The sequence below is a fragment of the Procambarus clarkii genome, chromosome 77 (genome assembly GCF_040958095.1).
Source record: "Procambarus clarkii isolate CNS0578487 chromosome 77, FALCON_Pclarkii_2.0, whole genome shotgun sequence".
NCBI lineage: Eukaryota > Metazoa > Arthropoda > Malacostraca > Decapoda > Cambaridae > Procambarus > Procambarus clarkii.
Window position 1 is genome coordinate 19348059 of NC_091226.1, and position 23478 is coordinate 19371536.

Sequence of the window (23478 nt, forward strand, 5' to 3'; positions counted from 1 at the left end):
CACAAAAGCCTCCACAACACACTAACATCTACACAAAAGCCTCCACAACACACTAACATCTACACAAAAGCCTCCACAACACACTAACATCTACACAAAAGCCTCCACAACACACTAACATCTACACAAAAGCCCCCACAACACACTAACATCTACATAAAAGCCTCCACAACACACTAACATCTACACAAAAGCCCCCACAACACACTAACATCTACACAAAAGCCTCCACAACACACTAACATCTACACAAAAGCCTCCACAACACACTTACATCTACACAAAAGCCTTCACAACACACTAACATCTACACAAAAGCCCCACAAAACAGTAATAAAGGACAATAAACCCTTCCATCATATTAAAAGAAACCAGCAACTGAAAATTACATTTATGAACTTGTGTGTGCTGACGGGATGTGATTTGCATAATTTACATAAATGCATCTGAACTTTAAAGTTGATATTGTTGCGGAAAGTTTTATAATAGCATGGCAGGTAGACTGAGGCCAGGCCTCAGGTTGACAGAGCGCTGCTTTAGCCAAGTCTCAGGCTGACAGACGCCGTAGAGCGCTCTGTAGCCAGGCCTCAGGCTGACAGAGGCTGTAGAGCGCTCTGTAGCCAGGCCTCAGGCTGACAGAGGCTGTAGAGCGCTCTGTAGCCAGGCCTCAGGCTGACAGACGCCGTAGAGCGCTCTGTAGCCAGGCCTCAGGCTGACAGTGGCTGTAGAGCGCTCTGTAGCCAGGCCTCAGGCTGACACAGGCCGTAGAGCGCTCTGTAGCCAAACCTCAGGCTAACAGAGGCCGTAGAGCGCTGCTGTAACCAAGCCTCAGGCTGACAGAGGCTGTAGAGCGCTCTGTAGCCAGGCCTCAGGCTGACACAGGCCGTAGAGCACTCTGTAGCCAGGCCTCAGGCTGACAGAGGCTGTAGAGCGCTCTGTAGCTAGGCCTCGGGCTGACACAGGCCGAAGAGCGCTCTGTAGCCAAGCTTCAGGCTGACACAGGCCGTAGAGCGCTCTGTAGCCAGATCTCAGGCTGACAGAGGCTGTAGAGCGCTCTGTAGCCAAGCCTCAGGCTGACACAGGCCGAAGAGCGCTCTGTTGCCAAGCTTCAGGCTGACACAGGCCGTAGAGCGCTCTGTAGCCAGATCTCAGGCTGACAGAGGCTGTAGAGCGCTCTGTAGCCAAGCCTCAGGCTGACAGAGACTGTAGAGCGCTCTGTAGCCAAGCCTCAGGCTGACAGAGGCTGTAGAGCGCTCTGTAGCTAGGCCTCGGGCTGACACAGGCCGAAGAGCGCTCTGTAGCCAAGCTTCAGGCTGACACAGGCCGTAGAGCGCTCTGTAGCCAAGCCTCAGGCTAACAGAGGCTGTAGAGCGCTCTGTAGCCAAGCCTCAGGCTGACAGAGACTGTAGAGCGCTCTGTAGCCAGACCTCAGACTGTCAACCAAGCGAGTATGACTTACACTACAAGTGACCTTAGCATGTCTGAGCGCGACACATTTCTAAGCACACGCACTCTTAATGGCTGCAAACTACACAAAGAATCAACACAAATTAAACGCACGCAGCAGCAAACAAAAGTTTAAACTTATAAAAGTTGTGAAAAGATATAAATAAAAAGTGAAACATGTGTTGTAAAAGCCGCCACTCCTCGCCTCGGGCTAATGACACACACAAACTCTCACACTAACCACCTCTCTCGCATAATAAATACATTGTATTTTGACGGTAAAAATCCCTAACGTCAAAATATGATGTAATATGAAGCATTGCGGCTCGCGAAATTAACGGGCTGGGACGTATTTTGTTCGTGAGTCTTTGGTTAGGTTAGGTTAGGTTAGGTTTGGGCAATTTAGCACGTCGTTTATATAACGTTGTGGTAAGGCAAGAGGACAGGCAAAACAATCAACATCACTTTACATATATATAAAATAATTATTTTGATACGTAATACTTGAGCTAACTAATTATTATTAGTTATTATTAGGCTGCAATGTTTTAATTTTTAACTAACATCATTATAGTACCTTCAACAATTAAATATTTTCACAATGCCATTTGGTAAAATGTCTATTGTTCTTGACATAGAAAGTACTGGACACGACAAGTAGCTCAAGGAAGCTCTACAAGAGTCGTCGTGTTTTAATGGATAATGAATTTTTTCAATTTGATAATGGATTATCAGTTTTCTGAATATCTAAACCTTTTTGTATAGGACAAACGGAAACCTTCATATTGTGTATGGTGGTTAATGATGTAAAAGCGTTCCCAATCACTTTCTTTAATTAGCTCTCTAACCTTGTGTATGATGTATACAAGAAAATGTATATATGCTGGTTGGCATTGTATGTATAAATGAATAGCCTCTCGACGCTGGCAGTTGATTCGTCATGATCAAAATATATTTTCGCAATTTTTTTTTTTTACTGGCATTTTCAAACATGTACTGCAGCATTTCCTCCTTATTTACTACGGACTTCTTCTCCTACACAGTTTCAAGTACTTCGTAAGATCAATTTTGGTCAGTGTAAATAAAATTTTGATTCCAATTGATTGTAACCAAATTTCCTTAGGTTTCTGGATCAAAATAGTTCATGGAGAGATTTTTTTAATCTATGCATTAAGTTTCTTTATTATTTAAAACACACTGCAAAATAAATATATATATATATATATATATATATATATATATATATATATATATATATATATATATATATATATATATATATATATATATATATATATATATATATATATATATATATATATATATATATATATATATATATATATATATATATATATATATATATATATATATATATATATATATGTTCTTTACACAAAATTAAAAATGACAATCCAAAATATCAGCGAAGACACTGGTACTTTCTCAACAAACATTCATAAACTCCAAACTTTTTGTCGCACGGAAACTGCTGCACATTACGTACCATTAGTGTACGTGCGTAGCTGAAGGTAACTCAACAGAGACCGCAAGAGAGGCGGTGAACATGGGCGACACGACCACAAAGTTCCTGACCACATTTTACAGTCTAAAGCACCAATACGCAGTTATATTGGGTTCCTGGCATCCTCTTCCGTCAAATATTATACCGCATTTTCTCTTTATTTCCTATACTCCTAATTGCTTACTAAATACCCAGTACATACAGAAATCACAATAATGCATCAATGAGGGTTGTGTAAAACCCTGGTTTGTGTCTCGGAGAGGCTGCAGGATCCAGTAAGTTCAGTAGAACGTCGGTTTCAGTTCTTTTTGACCATGTCGTAGCTCAATTAATTAAGGCAGCGTCTAGGATGATCTCGAACGTAGGTTCGAATCCTCGTCACCGCCCTTGTGGATTTGTTCAAAATACCCAGGACTTTCTAGGATATTTGTATCCTATTTGCTTACAAAATACCCAGGACTTCCCTGGACATTTGTATTTTGAAATAGATATACAGTATCTTCTTAAAAATACTTAAAATGTTTTAAAATAGATTTTGTCAACCTGGAAATGGCGTCACAGCATATGACAACAGCGGCTTTCAAATCAATCAAAATCAAATGTTTATTCAGGTAAAAGTACATACATACAAGATGAGTTACAAATATAATGTTGGATGTCTAGATAAGAGCTAGTACATACAATGCCTAAAGCCACTAATACACACAGCGTTTCAGGCAAGAATAATAATTATGTATATTATAGGCAAAATTATTAGTACGCAACTATACCAATATTCTCGCGTTAGCCGCATCGTATTCTCCACTAATTACAACCATGGATACAATTAAGTCACTGGGAACAGCAAGGATATTAGGTGCTACAGTTTTTGATAAATAAGTCACAGATCTCTTTCCACGACCCAGACACCCAACTGTTTCGATCGGGGGGTGGGTGGTTGGGGGTATAGGGACGTGGGTGTTGATATGGGGTATGGGGGAGGGTATGGTGGGGGTTGGGGGGGGGGGAGTGGACAGGCAAACTGTCAGTACCACAGAACGAGTGAGAGTGACTGGAGCTGTGTTAAAGAGTGACTGGAGCTGTGTTAAATCGTGAAGTGGAGACAGTGTCTTTGTTGTACTTTATGGTAGTGTCTATGTAATGCTTAAGTACGGTGTCTATGCAATGCTTAAGTGCGGTTGTTGTTGTTATAGATTCAGCTACTCGGAACAAGTTTCTAGTAGCACGGGCTATGGTGAGCCCGTAGTGGACTTACCTGGCACAGGAGCGGGGCTGTTAAGTACGGTGTCTATGCAATGCTCAAGTGCATTGTCTATGCAATGCTCAAGTCTATGCCACGTTGAGTGGTAGTCGTCCTCTACAGCACAGCCTGTCGTCTGTGTCCCCGGACCTAATGGAAGGCCTATATGGATACTATATTACGCCTTGGAGAGGTTAGATCATTTTGCCTTTGTTTATTTTTTCCAAACACTTGTCTCTTAAAATTTTTAATGGGGAGAAAATTGTCTTGTCAGTATGTGATATAGTCGCTATTTTGTCTATATACATCTGTCGCTATATATAAGATTCTGTTTTTGCAGGATGGTTTGAGATTTCTAAAGCATGTGCTTCTCACCCCGTCTTTATCGGTGAGTATCTATCCGTATATAATATAGGCCAATCTATTTTCATAATTAGTGAATTATTTATGGGAAAATTATACTCTTTAGGCCACTTTCTTGTTTCATCTATCACTGGTAGTCAATAAGTTGAATCCACTGAAAAAAGTCGTGGAAGTCTATCTACAATTTTAAGGATAGATACCACGACAAGTTTGAACGTCAGAATAGTTAGGCTATAAGTCAACGAGGCTATTAGGCGGGGCATAATTCGCTATAGACCTCGATACCCCGCACTCACTGATAGATAACAAACGATAGATAAGTAAATAGTGCCTGTAACGATTAAATGTTTATGCTAATTTGCTAAAAAAACTTTAGGAATTCATGAAATCAGAAATTAAAGTGATGTTCGGTGTTCTTAATACTGTCAACATCGTATTATTCAGTACCGAGATATTCGGAAAAATGAGCAATTTATTTCCCGGGAAATGTTGTGGACATGAAAATGGTCATAACTCTTGTCTCAGGTTGACGACGACGGCGTCATTTGATCACTCCTTAAGATTGTTCCACAAGACGCCGACCATTCCAGCAATTGTGCTATTGTCACGTTGTTCGCCTGGTTATAAATGGTGGTGCGCAGTCTTGGATAGAAGTTTCGGAAGAGAGGGACTGGGGGAAGGGGGGAAATAGGGCGGGGAAGGCAGGGCTGTGTGGGGAGGAAGTAGGGCGGAGAAGGCAGGAGTAAGGGGTGACACAGGGTCAGAAGGCAGGGCTGTGTGGGGAGGAAGTAGGGCGGAGAAGGCAGAGAGGTAAGGGGTGACACAGGGTCAGAAGGCAGGGCTGTGTGGGGAGGAAGTAGGGCGGAGAAGGCAGAGAGGTAAGGGGTGACACAGGGTCAGAAGGCTGGGGAGGAAGTAGGGCGGAGAAGGCAGGAGTAAGGGGTGACACAGGGTCAGAAGGCAGGGCTGTGTGGGAGGAAATAGGGCGGGGAAGGCAGGAGTAAGGGGTGACACAGGGTCAGAAGGCAGGGCTGTGTGGGGAGGAAGTAGGGCGGAGAAGGCAGAGGGGTCAGAGGTGATACAGGGTCAGAAGGCAGGCTGCAGGCCTTAGGGTAAGGGGTGACACAAGGTCAGAAGGCAGGTCGCAGGGCCTCAGGGCCAATCCACAGCTCAGGTCGGGAACAAAACATGCGCTGGCGGGAATGTTTAGATCCCATGACAAACGACCCTAGGCCACACAGCCTAACGCCCTGGTGTGGTAAATCCCAGTATCACAGAATCATTACTGTCAGCGTTTCTCGCTGGGCTTAGATCTGCCATTATATTCACTCACTCTATCATCTCTCTTCATCAATCTTCTCTCTGATCACTTACTTGCGTCTTGAGTGATCATATTAGTTAATAAGCAACATTCAAAAAATTAACTCCCCCCTGATGAATGTCATTAACTTTTAGGCGGGTGAAGAATAGATCAATTTGTGATGGATTTGTAGTGTTCCAGTAGTATGCTTTGTAACTTTTTAATGTAAATTTTGGCGTTACTAGATTGGTTGTAAGTGTTTTTAATATCGATTTACTGCTTCTTCGCCCTTTTTTCATTTGATAGAAAATTCGTAAATAGATAATAGAGGTGAGATCAGTAAAGTGTATAATTTTGGGGTTATATACAGCTGCAGTGGTGGACTTGTACGTCTGTTCGATTGGTCGTCCGGTAGTTATGTTTATAAATAGAAAATATTGATATAGATAAGGAAACAGGACATGTGTTCAGGCCACACGCTACCAAGCCTAACCTTAAATAGTCAAAATATTCCCCCAAACTCCAACCACGAGGCCTGGTCATCGTTTTTGGCGGTCTGATCATCCAGGTTGTTTGACGCATTTGCTCGTTGCCTGACGTATGAATTACGAGCCAGACGTATGTATGACGTCTGATTGATCAGGTATACATTGGAGGTAACCTTTAAACACTATGAAAGGTCGGGCAATTATGCCCCGTATGTGTAGGAGTGTTAGAAAGTATTGGGCCCTTGATGTTGATAGTTCTCTCAGCGTACCTGTTGCACCTTTGCTTTTCAGTGGGGCTATTTTGCACATCCTGCCATGCCTCTTGGCCTCGTGTGATATTTCCGTGTACATATTTGGAATCAGTTCCTCTAATATTTTCCATTTGTAAATTATTATCTCGCTTGCGCGCTGTAGAGAATTCAGGTTTAAAGATTGCAATCGGTCCCAATAATTTAGATGTTTTGCTGGCTGAATTCTAGCAGTAAAGGATCTTTGCACGCTCTCCAGGTTAGCAATTTCTCCAGCTTTGAATAGTGATGTGAGGCTTATATAAAATATATGTAAATGTAATATTTTCCCCTGTATTTTAATGTAAGTTTATTCTTCAATAAGTATAACATTCAGTGTTTTCTAAAAGATCTTGTTCTGTACTACTGAAACACTTGTTCACTAAGAATTGTAATGTATAATTGCCTTGTAACACTTATGTTTATGTAACTTATATTGTATTTTTTTAAATAAAGATAAAAAAAAATAGGGTTCTTAGTGTGTAACAATATTGCACCCTAGAGGGAACCAGTGTGTTGAAAGGTAGCATCATTCCATGGCATCTCTTGTTGAAAGGTTCTTGTTATTCAACCTATCATTTTTATTGCGGTTTTGACAGCTACTTTATCGTGTCCTTTAAAAAGTAAGATCTTCCGAGATGATTACATCCAAACCTTTTGTTGCTTTTACGATCTATAGTGTGATTTCACTGCGTTTTATGAGGCTTGCATTTTTTACCGTTTTCTGTGGCCCACTGAAAGACTTGATTTACATCAGTTTGGAGGTTGCTCTGTCCTCTATGTTGCCTACTCTCATAAAAATCCTAGTGTCATCTGCAAAGGATGAGGTGGTACTATAGTTTGTGTCCTTGTCTATATCCGATATGAGGATGAGAAAAAGTACTGGAGCGAGTACAGAGACCTGGGGGCTGAGCTTTTCACAGTGGATGATACAAGGGATAATCTTGCTTTTATATATAGTTTATATAATTCTCAGTAAACCAATTTTTCATATCACAGAAAATGAGCCGTAAACCCCAAATATTATACCTGATCCTGCCTCGCAAGAACTTCAGTATTTTGTCTACTGAGTAACCCTCCTGCCTGCCTATCCACACACAAAAAATGTAATCAGAAAGTAACATAATTATTGTATTCTTAATTTTCTTGCATTTTATGTCAACATGAAACATTAAAAACATCAATAAATGCTCTAATACTTGGTCCACATAAAGCTTTAAGTGTCCGTAATCCAGTTTACAAGAACAACTTTCTGCTTATAGAAATAAAATATATGCATATTATTCTCAATTTCAGTACATTGATAACACCTATTGTTGTCCTTAATGCCCAACATCATCAACCTATCATTTGTAGGGAGGGTCTCATGACTATGACGATACAATAGCTCACGTTGTTTTTGTGAGCAATCAATTTAACACGAAGGTTCACCTATATTACTCGTCAGTTAAGAAGTGGATATGAAATTGAATCGTTATCTTACTGTTTTTCCAGTAATTCCTTTTGAACGCATTTTGTGTGCAATAACACCATGGTTACATTTGTCGAAGGTTTTTAAGAAATCTGTGTATATTACATCAGCGTTTTGCTTGTCTTCCCTAGCATCTAAGGAAATGTCATAGTGGTCTAGCAATTGAGAAGCAGGAACGCCCTGTTCGAACCAGTGTTCAGTTTTATGAACACTGATTCCATGTGTTTTGTGGTCTTACTTCTTAGCACTCTTTCAGAGTATTATAATTGTGTTATCAGGTGCTATGTATTATGAGATATATTGCTATTATGAGATATGAGATATATTATGAGATATATTGAGATCTGTAATATATTGCCTCGGCTTTTCTTTCCTTTGTGGAGTGGTGCTATATCCGCTGTTTTAAGTATGTTGGGAATAATACTAGTAGGCTACGTCTCCAAAATATGCTAAAAGGGCCTACGATACTCAATTTTTGCTATACAGTACTTGATTACTATGGAATTCCGGGAATCGGGGCCTGGTGCAGAGTGCATAGGCATACTGTCTATGGCTACTTCAAAGTACAATGGGGTTAAGGCGACATGTGATATGAGTAGATGTTGTCCCCACAACAACATTGTTGATCATATTCATTAAGAATTCGTTCGGGTTATCAATTTAAAGTATATTTAGGAGTTTACTGGAAACAGAATCGTCATGTATCCTCAGTACTTCACTATCTCTTTGTTGTGAGCTGTGAAAGTTCTATCTTTCTCATGCAGGGGCCCAATACTAGATGTAGTTTTTTTTTTAGGATTTTGAATAGAAAATGTATTTTGGATTCCTCTTTATTTTACAAAAGGCCTTGCTCTTTGCCTATCCTAGATTTTATATTTTTATTGTAGCTTTATTTTTTGTTTATCTTTATTTAAAAAAAATACAATATAAATTACATATACAAAAGTGTTACAAGGCAATTATACATTACAATTCTTCGATAGTTTATACTTCTCTACATAACCTTCCTTATTTTCGGGGAAGAGTGAGGCGTTTTTCCAAGGTTATCGAATCCGGAAAAAAATCTTATGCTAAAACCAAAAATGCAGCAGGTCACGAGGTAATTTAAATTGAATTAATGGCAAAATATTCAAAATTAAAATGTTTAATAAACATCGTGATATACACAAATAGGTGTTTTAAAATGCGCATGAACGAGGCAATATACGTAGCTTGCTCGCGTGCACCAACGACAGGTGTGCGCCTGTTGTACAGGTGTTCCACACGTGCATTACACATGTACGTAGCTGACAGGCTGGCTGATGAATCTCCGGCTTTATAGCGGATCTCCGGTTGAAGACCGGTTTTTTCTGATTAATTCTGTTTAAGTCTTGCCTATGTCTCTCTGTCTCTCTCTGTCTCTCATCCTGTCATTTTATCTCTGCTACGTCAGTCTTCTGTTTGGCATTTCTATTTTAATTTTTTCCTCATCCCCAAATTCACCTTATTCCCTCTATTGTTGTTGTTGTTTAAGATTCGCTCCTTGGAACAAAATATTTCCAAGTAGCACGGGCTATGGTGATCCCGTAGTGGACTTTTTTCTTATATTACCTCTATTTTTTCTTATATTACCAGCTTACGCGCACTATATCACTCATCCCTTCCGATGTTTCCAGATTATCCATCCCCCGCTCCCCCAACACCTCTATTTACTATCTTTTTCTCCTATACCTCCCATTCTCTTCCCATTTTGACTTTTCCAGTCCGTGTGTCTCCTACGACTATGGCTGTATCCTCCCTCCCTACTGTGGCTGTCGCTGCTTCCTACTCTGGCTCACTTTCCGGCCGTTTCAATCTCTATTCCCCAGGCCTGTCTCTTCCTACCTCCCCAAACGACATAGTATAGCCTAGTGAACAATGAACTGATTAGAGCTGCAGAGTTCTTTTTGTTGTTATAGATTCAGCTACTCGGAACATGTTCCAAGTAGCACGGGCTATGGTGAGGCCGTAACTTACCTGGCACAGGAGCGGGGCAAGTAGCACGGGCTATGGTGAGCCCGTAACTTACCTTGCACAGGAGCGGGGCAAGTAGCACGGGCTATGGTGAGCCCGTAACTTACCTGGCACAGGAGCGGGGCAAGTAGCACGGGCTATGGTGAGGCCGTAACTTACCTGGCACAGGAGCGGGGCAAGTAGCACGGGCTATGGTGAGGCCGTAACTTACCTGGCACAGGAGCGGGGCAAGTAGCACGGGCTATGGTGAGCCCGTAACTTACCTGGCACAGGAGCGGGGCAAGTAGCACGGGCTATGGTGAGGCCGTAACTTACCTGGCACAGGAACGGGGCAAGTAGCACGGGCTATGGTGAGGCCGTAACTTACCTGGCACAGGAACGGGGCAAGTAGCACGGGCTATGGTGAGGCCGTAACTTACCTGGCACAGGAACGGGGCAAGTAGCACGAGCTATGGTGAGGCCGTAACTTACCTGGCACAGGAGCGGGGCAAGTAGCACGGGCTATGGTGACCCCGTAACTTACCTGGCACAGGAGCGGGGCAAGTAGCACGAACTATGGTGAGCCCGTAGTGGACTTACCTGGCACAGGAGCGGTGCTGGAGCTGCAGAGGCTGATGATTGGTAAAGATTAAGCCACCCAAGAGGTGGCACGGGCATGAATAGCCCGTCCTGCAGACGTCCCGTCCTAGACTACCTAGACATTCTCTCTCTCAGCGAGTAACAGCAATATAGGATAACATTGGCGTCTGTGTCGTAGTTTAGTGATCTAAGTCACATGTCAACACCAAAAATATATTCACCTATTTCTTCGTTTCATAGAGTTGACCATCACCAAAGAGGCAGTAGAGTTTCTGTCAAGGTTTCAGTGCTAGTGTCACATGTACGCTGTTGTGTAAAGGCAAGGCCACAACAAAGTGACACAACAAATTTGTTGTTTAAGCAGGCAGCCTAGCCAAAACGCCCTTGCCTCTAGTCCCAGTTCATTGCTCCAAGTTTGCGGGGGTTGAGCTCTGGCTCTTTGGTCCCGCCTCTCAACCGTCAATCAACTGGTGTACAGATTCCTGAGCCTATAGGGCTCTATCATATCTACACTTGAAACTGTGTATGGAGTCAGCCTCCACCACATCACTGCCTAATGCATTCCATTTGTCAACCACTCTGACACATGTGTGTGTATTTTCACATACATGTTCGGGAACTAAGTTTTTGTACAGAGTTATTGAATCATTATTCGTTTATTGTTTTAGTCTTCGTGAAGTGTATAATATGATTTTACATTGTTAATATGGGGCTAAGCAGAGGTACCAGTTTGTTGCCATGAATATTTTGGTCCGTGTATTAAATTGTGATGTTTGCTTAAGCGATCTATTTATGCAGTGAAGGTTGTATTGTTGTGAATTTAATTATTTCATATTTTGAGGTTCTTTAACCTTAAGTCTTGTTTATCATGACTAGAAATCTGTTTGTTTATTTTCAAAACGTCTTGTATTTAATATAAATGTCCCGCACCCGCTTTTCAGATGTGTTTTAATGGAGTATTTTATCTGAAAGTTTTGGACATAACCTTTAAGGAAGGCTAAAGTTAAGTAATATTTGATTGAGCTCCACAAAGAACAGTTTTTTTTATTGATAAATTAACTTGTTCCTTGAAATAATTTTCATTTTCTCTTATTACTCGTTCAGTAAAATACCTTCTATATGTTCATTACTTTGTCTAGAATGTCTTTAGAATAACAACTTGAGTAAATTGAACAGAGCTGCTGTTGTTGTTTAAGATTCGCTACCTGGAACAAAAAGTTCCAAGTAGCACGGGCTATGGTGAGCCCGCAGTTGAACAGAGCGTCTCATACTTGTAATTACAAACAACTCATCCTCCTGTTAAGATGGTACCTATTGTGACGATCGTCAATAGTCACGAATTCGTGCATAATTAGTTTTTAGATAGTAGTATACTGACTAGTAAGGAATACTTAAAAAAAAAATTATGCTAAAAAACAAACTTAAATATTCCTAGGCCTAGTATAGCACATATACGTACTACATTAGGCCTCAGATATCGTATATTAGGCCTAGGATGGTTAGGTTAGGTAAGTTTATCTTTGCACAACACAAGATATACAGTAATCAATATTAGAGGCATATGGTAATTATGTGAATCATTATTTGAAGTTGAGACAAAGGGTAATTAGAGAAGTAACCCTCATTTGGTGCATTAAGGATCATTAATCGATAATTGCCGTTACTTTGCGAGGCGTTTATTAGAAATATATCAAGGAAAAATTACCTATGTGCGATTCGTCCAGACAAAATACTAAAATTTTCGTAGATCAGTTTGATAAACGTTTTTCCCTATGCGTGCTAGTGGCTGGCTTTACGAGAATGTAAGATTTCTCGTATATATAAATAAATAAAATCATAACTGATACGACAATCTTCCCAGTCATTTGTACTAGTTGGTAACAGCGATGCCCGATGGTTCGAGTAGTTGACACGCCATCTTTTGTTGTGTTCAAGCCTAGCTCTTTGTTATCATATCCCTTCCAAATCATAGTCATACTGCCTTACCGCTTTCTCCTGATATGACATTTTACATTCTGTTGATATCTTTGTGGAACTAAGAGGCTGTTTACCGGAGTCCTCGTTTATTAAATAAATCTGCATAGTCTTCCTCTACTGACGTTTGAGATTTTGCAATACCTTGCAAAACGGAGAATTACGTATATTAGAAAAAGGTGTGAAATGTTCTTTCACATTGGCTTCTTGCTAGTGTGTGCCGTGTGTGTGTGTGTGTGTGTGTGTGTGTGTGTGTGTGTGTGTGTGTGTGTGTGTGTGTGTGTGTGTGTGTGTGTGTGTGTGTGTGTGTGTGTGTACGTGTTCTGTGTGTGTGTGTAAGCGTGTGTGTGTGTGTAAGCGTGTGTGTGTGTGTGTACGTGTGCCGTGTGTGTGTGTACGTGTTCTGTGCGTGTGTGTGTGTGTGTTTGCGTGCGCACACGCAAACACCAACAATAACACCATAGGCTACATGTGTCTCCCACACTGGACACCGAGTCTATAAGTCTTCCTTGCTAACCACCATTAACATGACACACAGCCGGGTGTATCTCATCTGGGCGATACATCTAAACAAATACGTATCATCACACCACTAACCTACAGATACTCCCTTCAAAATCACCAATGCCCTAAAATGTTTTCCAAACACAAATCATACATAAACTGTAAGAAATCATTCACGCAAATGGGTTCCAATATGTCGACTGCTAAACATACATCTTAATCTACATAAATAATAATCTATTATACTCAATTATGTTAATCCGTTTCTGCAAGATTTATTGAGTAGGTAGTTCATTCTTTGGAATCTCAATGGGGCGAAGAATTCCGACCTTGAACTTAACATATCGTAGATTTATTTCGTATATTTGCGCATTAAAGTTAATTTATGTGTTCTAATGATGAACCAAAATGGATATTCCTTCCATCTTCGAATATTTCATGTAATTTTTGGATTACGTTCAGCTGTCATTGTTGTTATTGAGGGAAAATTGTAAAATTAGAGTTGGCAGTGGGTAGGGTTTGGTAGTGGGGTTGGGTGTGGCACTAGGGTAGGGTGTGGCACTAGGGTAGGGTGTGGCACTAGGGTAGGGTGTGGTAGTAGGGTAGGGTGTGGTGGTAGGGTTTGGTAGTAGGGTAGGGTGTGGCACTAGGGTAGGGTGTGGCAGTAGGGTAGCGTGTGGTAGTAGGGTAGGGTGTGGTGGTAGGGTTTGGTAGTGGGGTAGGGTGTGGCACTAGGGTAGGGTGTGGTAGTAGGGTAGGGTTTGGTAGTAGGGTAGGGTGTGGTGGTAGGGTTTGGTAGTAGGGTAGGGTGTGGCACTAGGGTAGGGTTTGGTAGTAGGGTAGCGTGTGGTAGTAGGGTAGGGTGTGGTGGTAGGGTTTGGTAGTGGGGTAGGGTGTGGCACTAGGGTAGGGTGTGGTAGTAGGGTAGGGTTTGGTAGTAGGGTAGGGTGTGGTGGTAGGGTTTGGTAGTAGGGTAGGGTGTGGCACTAGGGTAGGGTTTGGTAGTAGGGTAGGGTGTGGCACTAGGGTAGGGTGTGGCAGTAGGGTAGCGTGTGGTAGTGTGTTTTTTGGGAAAAGAGGGCGATAGGGGAATGTGGGAAGGGGGATCCGTTGATTCTACCCCGGACAAGCCATCAGATCCCACATAAACCTGAATAATGCAACAGGAGAACCACGTTAAACTGAAGGTCATCACCGCTCGTGTCTGAGTGCTTACACACGTTAAAAAAGCAGCAGCACAGCATCAATATTAACTGATCGCTCGCGCCTCCTTACTCGGTCATTTCACTGCAAACTACCAATGTCAATAACCGCTGAAAAAAACATCCAAAAATAATGTTTTCGAACTTATGTCAAAGTTGTTTAAATATACATCATTATCCTCAAAGTTAGCGACGTTTGATAGTTACAAATATCCTCAACTTTGATCAATAATGTCACTTGAATGTTCAAACATCAATAATTTCCTGCTTCAGCGGGATCCTAGGCTTTCATATTCCTATGTCTTTTCTACTTGGAAAAACTTGTTGATGCAACCTCGTATATGTTATAGATTAAGGATCAAGTATAACATTTGGGGTTTACGGCTCATGCTCGGTGAGGATATGGAAAATTTGTTTACTGAGAATTATATAAAATATATATAAATGTAATAATTTCCCCTGTATTTTAATGTAAATTTATTCTCCAATTTTTGTAAATCGTTTATTGTAAAAATTATTCTCCAATTTTTGTAAATCGTTTAAAGGAAAATAAGTATAACATTCAGGGTTTTTTTAAAGTGTTCTGTACTAATGAAACACTTGTTCACTAAGAATTGTAAAAGGGATAGAGTAACTTAGGCTATTTCTACTCCCCTTAGCTACATAATCGTATACAAATCTTGCCTCGGAATAGGAAATATGGCGCCTCGCTCAAAAGCCAGAGGGATTAGAGGGTTAGGATTCATAAAGAAAGGGATAGAAGCAGCTTAAGCTACTCTATCCCTTTGGGATGTATTTTATTGTCTCAATAAACGTACTTGATTCATAATACGGGCTCACCATAGCCCGTGCTACTTGCAACTTGTTCCGAGTAGCTGAATCTATAACAACAACATGATTCATAAAGCACTTGCGTGCTCCCTTACGAAACCAGTAGATCTTTCTTCAATCATGGCGACTTAGTTTGTATTTACTAAACAGTTTATGGACTGAAGTGTTACGAGGTTACTTATAACAATAATCTTGGGTAACGACTTAGGAAGGTCGTTCGGTAACGAACGACCTGGAAGCGTTTCCAAGCTCGTAAAGGGTGTAATAAATGCAGACTAAGCGGCCATGGTCGAGGAAAGATGTACAGGTTTCGTAAGCAGAGACGTAAATGATTAATGAATCCTAATTGTGGATCGCGTAATGGTCGTAGAGAAAAACTAATTCTTGAATGAGGCAAATAATTTTTAAGAGCATAGCTCGCTATCCTGGCAATCTTGGACTCTGATTTCCAGACCTCCTATCATGTCCGGGATACAAATACACTTCCCAATGTTTCGAGTCCGTACAGAAACTCCTCACGAATTACCATAACGGTGAAAATATGGTGTCTTAAAACACCCTAACCTAACCGAGCGACCCATGCATAGGAAACGTAACAGTCTACGACCAGCTATACCTGGTTGATGGGGTTCTGGGAGTTGTTTTACTCCCCAAACCAGGCCCGAGGCCTGGCTCGACTTGTGAGAGTTTGGTCCACCAGGCTGTTGCTTGGAGCGGCCCGCAGGCCCACATACCCACCACAGCCCGGTTGGTCCGGCACTCCTTGGAGGAATAAATCTAGTTTCCTCTTGAAAATGTCCACGGTTGTTCCGGCAATATTTTGATTTAAAGTGCATTATATTTTGAGGATTTGGCCTAAAAATTCGAGAGGATAGGTTGGTGTCTGACTGGTTGGTGTGTGTGTGTACTTGTGTGTTTTGAGAGAAAGGAAGTTATTTTGCAACAGACGGAGAGGCCAGCACAGATGACCTCCACCCACAACCTAACTGTCACGGGTAACTAATGATGGCTTGGCGCTTGTAGGAAGACAGGCGGCTTGCGACAGTAGTTGTGAGAACCCCAGGTGCACTGTGCTCCAGTACTCGCCTAGATGTAGACGAGGAGTCACAATAACGTGGCTGAAAAATGTTGACCAGACCACACACTAGAAGGTGAAGGGACGACGACGTTTCGGTCCGTCCTGGACCATTCTCAAGTCGATTGTCAATGGTCCAGGACGGACCGAAACGTTGTCGTCTTTTTATTACATACATAAATCACAATAGCCTGATGCATCAAATGAATGAATGTGTAAAACCCTGGTTTGTGTCTCGGAGAGGCTGCAGGATCCAAGTAAATTTCGTAGAATTTCTGGTTGCAATTCTTTTACCATGTCGTAGCTCAGTCGATTAAGGCAGCGTCTGGGATGCTCTCAGACGTAGGTTCGAATCCTCGTCACAGCCCTTGTGGATTTGTTAGGTTAAATTTTGAACATTAAATTTGTTGAACTATAATATTCCGATAATTGGGAGGTAGACGTTCATAAAGTAATATGCAATAAAAAGTCTTCGTTCAACAAACTTTTAAACTACGAAAAAAGTGTTTTTTTTTTCAATCTCTGCTGCAAATAGACTTTCAGGTTATGTGTTTTTGTGGTTCGAATATGAAGTTAAAAAGCTATTACTTCAAATTCTTTTAATATGCTTTATTATAGCAATAATGTGTTTTTTGGTAATGTTCTCGTGGAAAGAGCTTATTACCTAACTAGTAATAAACTGCTGAAACTTCTGAATATAAAAAAATGTTTGTGAAAATATAATTACACAATATGTGGATTAAGCTAGTTTTAACACATTTATTGCTATCCAGTTATAAGAAACTGTTGTCTCGAGTGAAAACCTCATACAATGATTGAGACATGTTAGGTTTACAGTTATTCACTTAATACAGACTTGCTTAGGCTTCAATATTTGATTTTTCTAACTCAATTTTTTTTATCTTTATTTAAGAAAATATAATATAAATCCTATATACATAAGTTTTACAAGGCAATACTACATTATAATTCTCATTGAACAAGTGTTTCAATATCATAGAACATGATCTTTAAAACCCCTGAATGTTATACTTATTTTTCTTTAAATGATTTACAAAAAATGGAGATTATATTTACATTAATTTACAGGGGAAATTATTACATTTATATATATTGAACCTTACAACCTTTATGGCAAGCTGTAGTTAATATCATAACAATTTATATGTTAATTGAGCAATTATCGTCTTCTTATAGTTATAATATTAAGCCTTTTTTTTTTTTTTAGCTTAATCTCCATACATCTAATACCATGCTATGTTATTTATCTCTCTATACAAAATACATAATACTATTTACAAATACAGAGTATATTTGTTAGCATAATTATTTCAATAGAGGAATCTTAGCGTTCCGCTGAATAGAAAAAATATTATTTTGCAGGTTATGATAGGCTAAGGGTGTTGTGTTGTCACTTAAATATAGGATTAGTGACTGCCTAAACATTAGTAATAGTTCTCTATATTCTGCTGTTTAGCACATTCCATAACATTGTAATGACCGGTGTTCAGTGTTACCTTACCTTGAGGTGCTTCCGGGGCTTAGCGTCCCCGCGGCCCGGTCGTCGACCAGGCCTCCTACTCTGTGCTCTGTGCTCTGTGTTATTGACTCTTTACATTTGGTTAAATCCAGAAGAGATACTTAGTCGAGCCCTCTCCTGGCAGCATTATGGATTATGTTCCTTATATTGAATGGCCAATAGATGTGTTGCTATTTTTAATAGTCAAGTACCCACGACTATCCAAGCCTGGCGGTGGAAGGTCTACAGTCTTATAAACCTACTGGTAAAACCCTTGTGTGTGTGTGTGTGTGTGTGTCTGTGTGTAATTACCTAAGTGTAGTTACAGGATGAGAGCTACGCTCGTGGTGTCCCGTCTTCCCAGCACTCTTTGTCATATAACGCTTTGAAACTACTGACGGTCTTGGCCTCCACCACCTTCTCCCCTAACTTGTTCCAACCGTCTACCACTCTGTTTGCGAAAGTGAATTTTCTTATATTTCTTCGGCATCTGTGTTTAACTAGTTTAAATCTATGACCTCTTTGTGTGTGTGTGTGGTAAAACCATTGTTCGTTTAGCAACATGCAAGAACAATGCTTCCTGTTAGATTCAAACTGAACTCTTGTACCGGAAGTCATTTATACTTATCGAAGGCTGACTTATCACGGAATTATAAGACTCGCACCTCTTATTCCCACGACCATAAAGCTTGAAGAGTGAATAGAGGAGGAGAAGGAGCATTAAACTTTCACAATTTTTACCCCAATTTAAAGTGTATAATGTTCTCCTCCCACATAGAGTTGCTAGAGTAGAGAAGGCATATATACACTCATGAACTTAATCTTTATTTAATAAAATACAATATAAATTTTCTTCTCCGAGGCTATGGGTCCCTACACTTGCACCAGAGGTGGTACCCCTTTTAGGTTCTCATATAAATCATATATACACAATTTTTACAAGGCATTACTACATTACATAACAATAGTATAATGCTCAATAAACCAGTGTTTCATATCATCACAGAGCATAAACTTTAAACCCCTAAATGTAATAATTTCCCCTGCAAATTGATGCAAATATAATCTCTAAAATTGTAAATAATTTAAAGAAATATAAGTACACTCATCAACAGGTGAGTAATATGGGTGATCCTTCATGTTAGATTACCCCAAAACAACGTGAGCTATAGTCACTATATACTGTATATATATAGTGACTATAGTGAGCTATAGTCACTGTATGGCTATAGTCATGAGACCCTCCATACTAATGATAGGTTGTTGATGTTGGGCATTAAGAACAACAATAGGTGTTATCAATGTACTGAAATTGAGAAATAATATGCATATATTTTATTTTTGTCAGCAGAAAGTTGTTCTTGTAAACTGGATTAGAGACACTCTTAAAGCTTTATGTGGACCAAGTATAGAGTGGAGTTAATGAGGTTTTTAATGTTTAATATTGACATAAAATGCAAGAACATTAATACAATAATAATGTTACTTTCTGATTACATTTTTTGTGTGGATAGGCAGGCAGGAGGGTTACTGTGTGTGGATAGGCAGGCAGGAGGGTTAGTCAGACAAAATATTGAAGTTCTTGCGAGGCAGGATCAGGTAACATTTGGGCTTTACAACTCGGTGATATAGAAAAAATTGGTTTACTGAGAATTTATAAAATACTGTATATATAAATGTAGTATTTCCCTTGTAAATTGATGTAATTATTATCTGTATATTGTACATTATTTAACAAAATAAAAAATACAAGTAAGTTAACCACTTCTATCACAAAGATGAACAGTTATCAGGAAAAAGCTTCAAGTCAGTATAACTATATACACTTGGAAGGGATATAGGCACAGGGAACTAGGATAGGACAGAGGGAAAGGAACTATCAGGGAGAAAGCGCCAAGCCGTTGCGACTATATAGCCCATGGAAGGGATGAAGATTTGGAATAGATAGGACGGAGGAAAGGAATGGTGCCCAACTGCTTGCATCATCAGGTGCCCAGCCACTTGGACGGTCGGGGATTGAACGCCAACCTGCATGAGGCGAGACCGTTGATCTACCGTCCACCCCAAGTGGTTGGGCAGGAATAAGGAGAAAGCTTTAAAAGGAAATTTCAGAGTCTGCCTTACAGACAAAGCAATTCGTGAGCTTGTGAACAAAATTCGAAGAATTGGATTAGTACACGAACTTGGCCTTAAAGTGTTCTCCGGACTTGGCCCTCCTGGATTTCTGTGCACGGAGGTTCATAAAAACAAAAGTGTATCGCCAACGAGTCAATAATTTAGACAAACTTAAAGTAGGCATTCAGCCGGCAGTGCGGGGCATAACTCCTCACATGCTTCAAGATGTGCTTCATAACGTTAAGGTTTGAAATATGCAGAGATAAAGATGGAGTACATGTTGAACTTTCCGAATAAAGATATGACATGATTTAAAATCTGTTTTTTATCATAATTAGGTAAAACAACTTGAAATTATGTAGGTTTTTAACAGATTCGTTCAATTTCATAGAAATATCTAATTCTGGGCTATCCTTAAACATAGACTTTTCTGCTACTACCTTAAAATATTTGAAGGATTATAAAGGGTATTTTAGTACAGTTTGGCTGCAACCGGAAATTCCGGATTCGATTCCTGGGTAGGACAGAAAAGTTTGGCCATCATTCCTTTTCCCTAATGCCTCTGTTCACCTAGAATAGGGACCCAGGAGTTAGGCAACTGTTTGGACCTGCATGCTGAGGAGGGTCAGTAGTTCGACCTTGTTAGAAGAACTTGATACAATCTTGAGGTTATCTTGAGATGATTTCGGGGCTTTATCGTCCCCGCGGCCCTGTCCTCGACCAGGCCTCCACCCCCAGGAAGCAGCCCGTGACAGCTGACTAACACCCAGGTACCTATTTTACTGCTAGGTAACAGGGGCATAGGGTGAAAAAAACTCTGCCCATTGTGTCTCGCCGGCGCCTGGGATCGAACCCGGAAACCACAGGATCACGTATCCAGCGTGCTGTGCGCTCGGCCGACCGGCTCCCTCTTACAAGCCTTAAGAGTGTATGTAGTATATTATATAAAGAGAGACTTCCTATTTCCAGCAAAACTAATTATATATTAAACTTAATAACTTTGCCATAACCAAAACTAATAAACCTGAATATATTTTTCGAACATTTATTGTACTGGAAAAGTCTCCATAATGTGTATATTTTTTTCTGGGCGTTTATATACCATTTTGTTAAACTTTTTTCCGATAGGATTCGAGAGTCCTAGTACAACGATATGAATTTTGTTCGGTGTTTTTTTTCCGCATGTTCGCATGATTTTTTTTTTCTTATCTCCATGCGGTATTTTTTTGTCCATTCGGCTTTGTTTTGTCCGTCCGGCTATAGTCATTTTTTTATTTAATTTTGCCCCGAGAGGCGAGTTTATTGGTCAGCGTCACTCATCCTGTGAGTGGACACACCGCCATAGTGACAGTATTGGGCAGCGTCACTCATCCTGTGAGTGGACACACCGCCATAGTGACAGTATTGGGCAGCGTTACTCATCCTGTGAGTGGACACACCGCCATAGTGACAGTATTGGGCAGCGTCACTCATCCTGTGAGTGGACACACCGCCATAGTGACAGTATTGGGCAGCGTCACTCATCCTGTGAGTGGACACACCGCCATAGTGACAGTATTGGGCAGCGCCACTCATCCTGTGAGTGGACACACCGCCATAGTGACAGTATTGGGCAGCGCCACTCATCCTGTGAGTGGACACACCGCCATAGTGACAGTATTGGGCAGCGCCACTCATCCTGTGAGTGGACACACCGCCATAGTGACAGTATTGGGCAGCGTTACTCATCCTGTGAGTGGACACACCGCCATAGTGACAGTATTGGGCAGCGTTACTCATCCTGTGAGTGGACACATCGCCATAGTGACAGTATTGGGCAGCGCCACTCATCCTGTGAGTGAACACACCACCATAGTGACAGTATTGGGCAGCGCCACTCATCCTGTGAGTGGACACACCGCCATAGTGACAGTATTGGGCAGCGTCACTCATCCTGTGAGTGGACACACCGCCATAGTGACAGTATTGGGCAGCGTTACTCATCCTGTGAGTGTACACACCGCCATAGTGACAGTATTGGGCAGCTCCACTCATCCTGTGAGTGGACACACCGCCATAGTGACAGTATTGGGCAGCGCCACTCATCCTGTGAGTGGACACACCGCCATAGTGACAGTATTGGGCAGCGTCACTCATCCTGTGAGTGGACACACCGCCATAGTGACAGTATTGGGCAGCGCCACTCATCCTGTGAGTGGACACACCGCCATAGTGACAGTATTGGGCAGCGCCACTCATCCTGTGATTGGACACACCGCCATAGTGACAGTATTGGGCAGCGCCACTCATCCTGTGAGTGGACACACCGCCATAGTGACAGTATTGGGCAGCACCACTCATCCTGTGAGTGAACACACCACCATAGTGACAGTATTGGGCAGCGTTACTCATCCTGTGAGTGGACACACCGCCATAGTGACAGTATTGGGCAGCGCCACTCATCCTGTGAGTGGACACACCACCATAGTGACAGTATTGGGCAGCGCCACTCATCCTGTGAGTGAACACACCGCCATAGTGACAGTATTGGGCAGCGCCACTCATCCTGTGAGTGGACACACCGCCATAGCAGCATGTACAACACTCCCCAATAGGAAGAAAACCCGCTGGGTTGTTCATCCTGTCACTTGTACCCAGACACAGCTGGGACTGGCTTTTGTTAATTTATTTTTCCCCTACTGTGTTAAAGTGGGATTTGAGTGTACAGCATCAGGCCATTGGTCTGTTGCGTGATTCTGCTGGCCACGTTGTCAGTGGGTCTGCTTTGCGTTGGTGGGTCTGCTTCGCGTTGGTGGGTCTGCTTCGCGTTGGTGGGTCTGCTTCGCGTTGGTGGGTCTGCTTCGCGTTGGTGGGTCTGCTTCGCGTTGGTGGGTCTGCTTCGCGTTGGTGGGTCTGCTTCGCGTTGGTGGGTCTGCTTCGCGTTGGTGGGTCTGCTTCGCGTTGGTGGGTCTGCTTCGCGTTGGTGGGTCTGCGGTGTCTGGGTGAGGTGCACGAAATCATCGTCTTCGAGGTAGGAAATGTTTGCTCGTCGTAACTTAAGGGTCGGAAACGCCAGGATTGCAGTTTGTCGACTGGCACCGAGGGATGGTTCCTGCACTTTGGGGCGCCTTAAACACACATTTTCCTCTTTGTTGAACACAGTAAATGACAGAAAATGACGTGTTTTCCATGCCGTTAAAGTTTTGTATTTTTTATGCGTGACAAACGTGGCTACTTTTGGTTATAATATATATATATATATATATATATATATATATATATATATATATATATATATATATATATAATGGAAGAAACACTAGATTATGCGATTAAGGATGGTGTCGTGGTGTATAGAATGATGCTGCTTAATACCTCCGTCTTGTAAATGTCTTAAAAATGTAAAATTAAGTAAATTACACTTCATTTGCAAGATGGTGGTATTGAGCAGCATCTTGTTCCATACCACGACACCCTCCTTAATAGCCAACCCCCCCAACCCCCGAATTGGTAAACTAATCCACAAGGGCCGTGACGAGGATTCGAACCTGCGTCCAGGAGCATCCCAGACACTGCCTTAATCGACTG

At 41.5% G+C, this 23478-nt stretch overlaps 1 long non-coding RNA gene across 2 annotated transcripts in view; it reads left to right on the plus strand.

The window, feature by feature from the left end:
* The first annotated feature begins 4008 nt into the window (after window positions 1-4008).
* Window positions 4009-23478, plus strand: part of LOC123752765 (uncharacterized) — a 169342-nt gene continuing 149872 nt past the window's right edge. For both annotated transcript variants that reach the window (XR_011224927.1, XR_011224928.1), the window contains exons 1-2: window positions 4009-4404; window positions 4552-4599. This is a non-coding gene — a long non-coding RNA (uncharacterized lncRNA). The remainder of the gene's footprint in view (window positions 4405-4551; window positions 4600-23478) is intronic.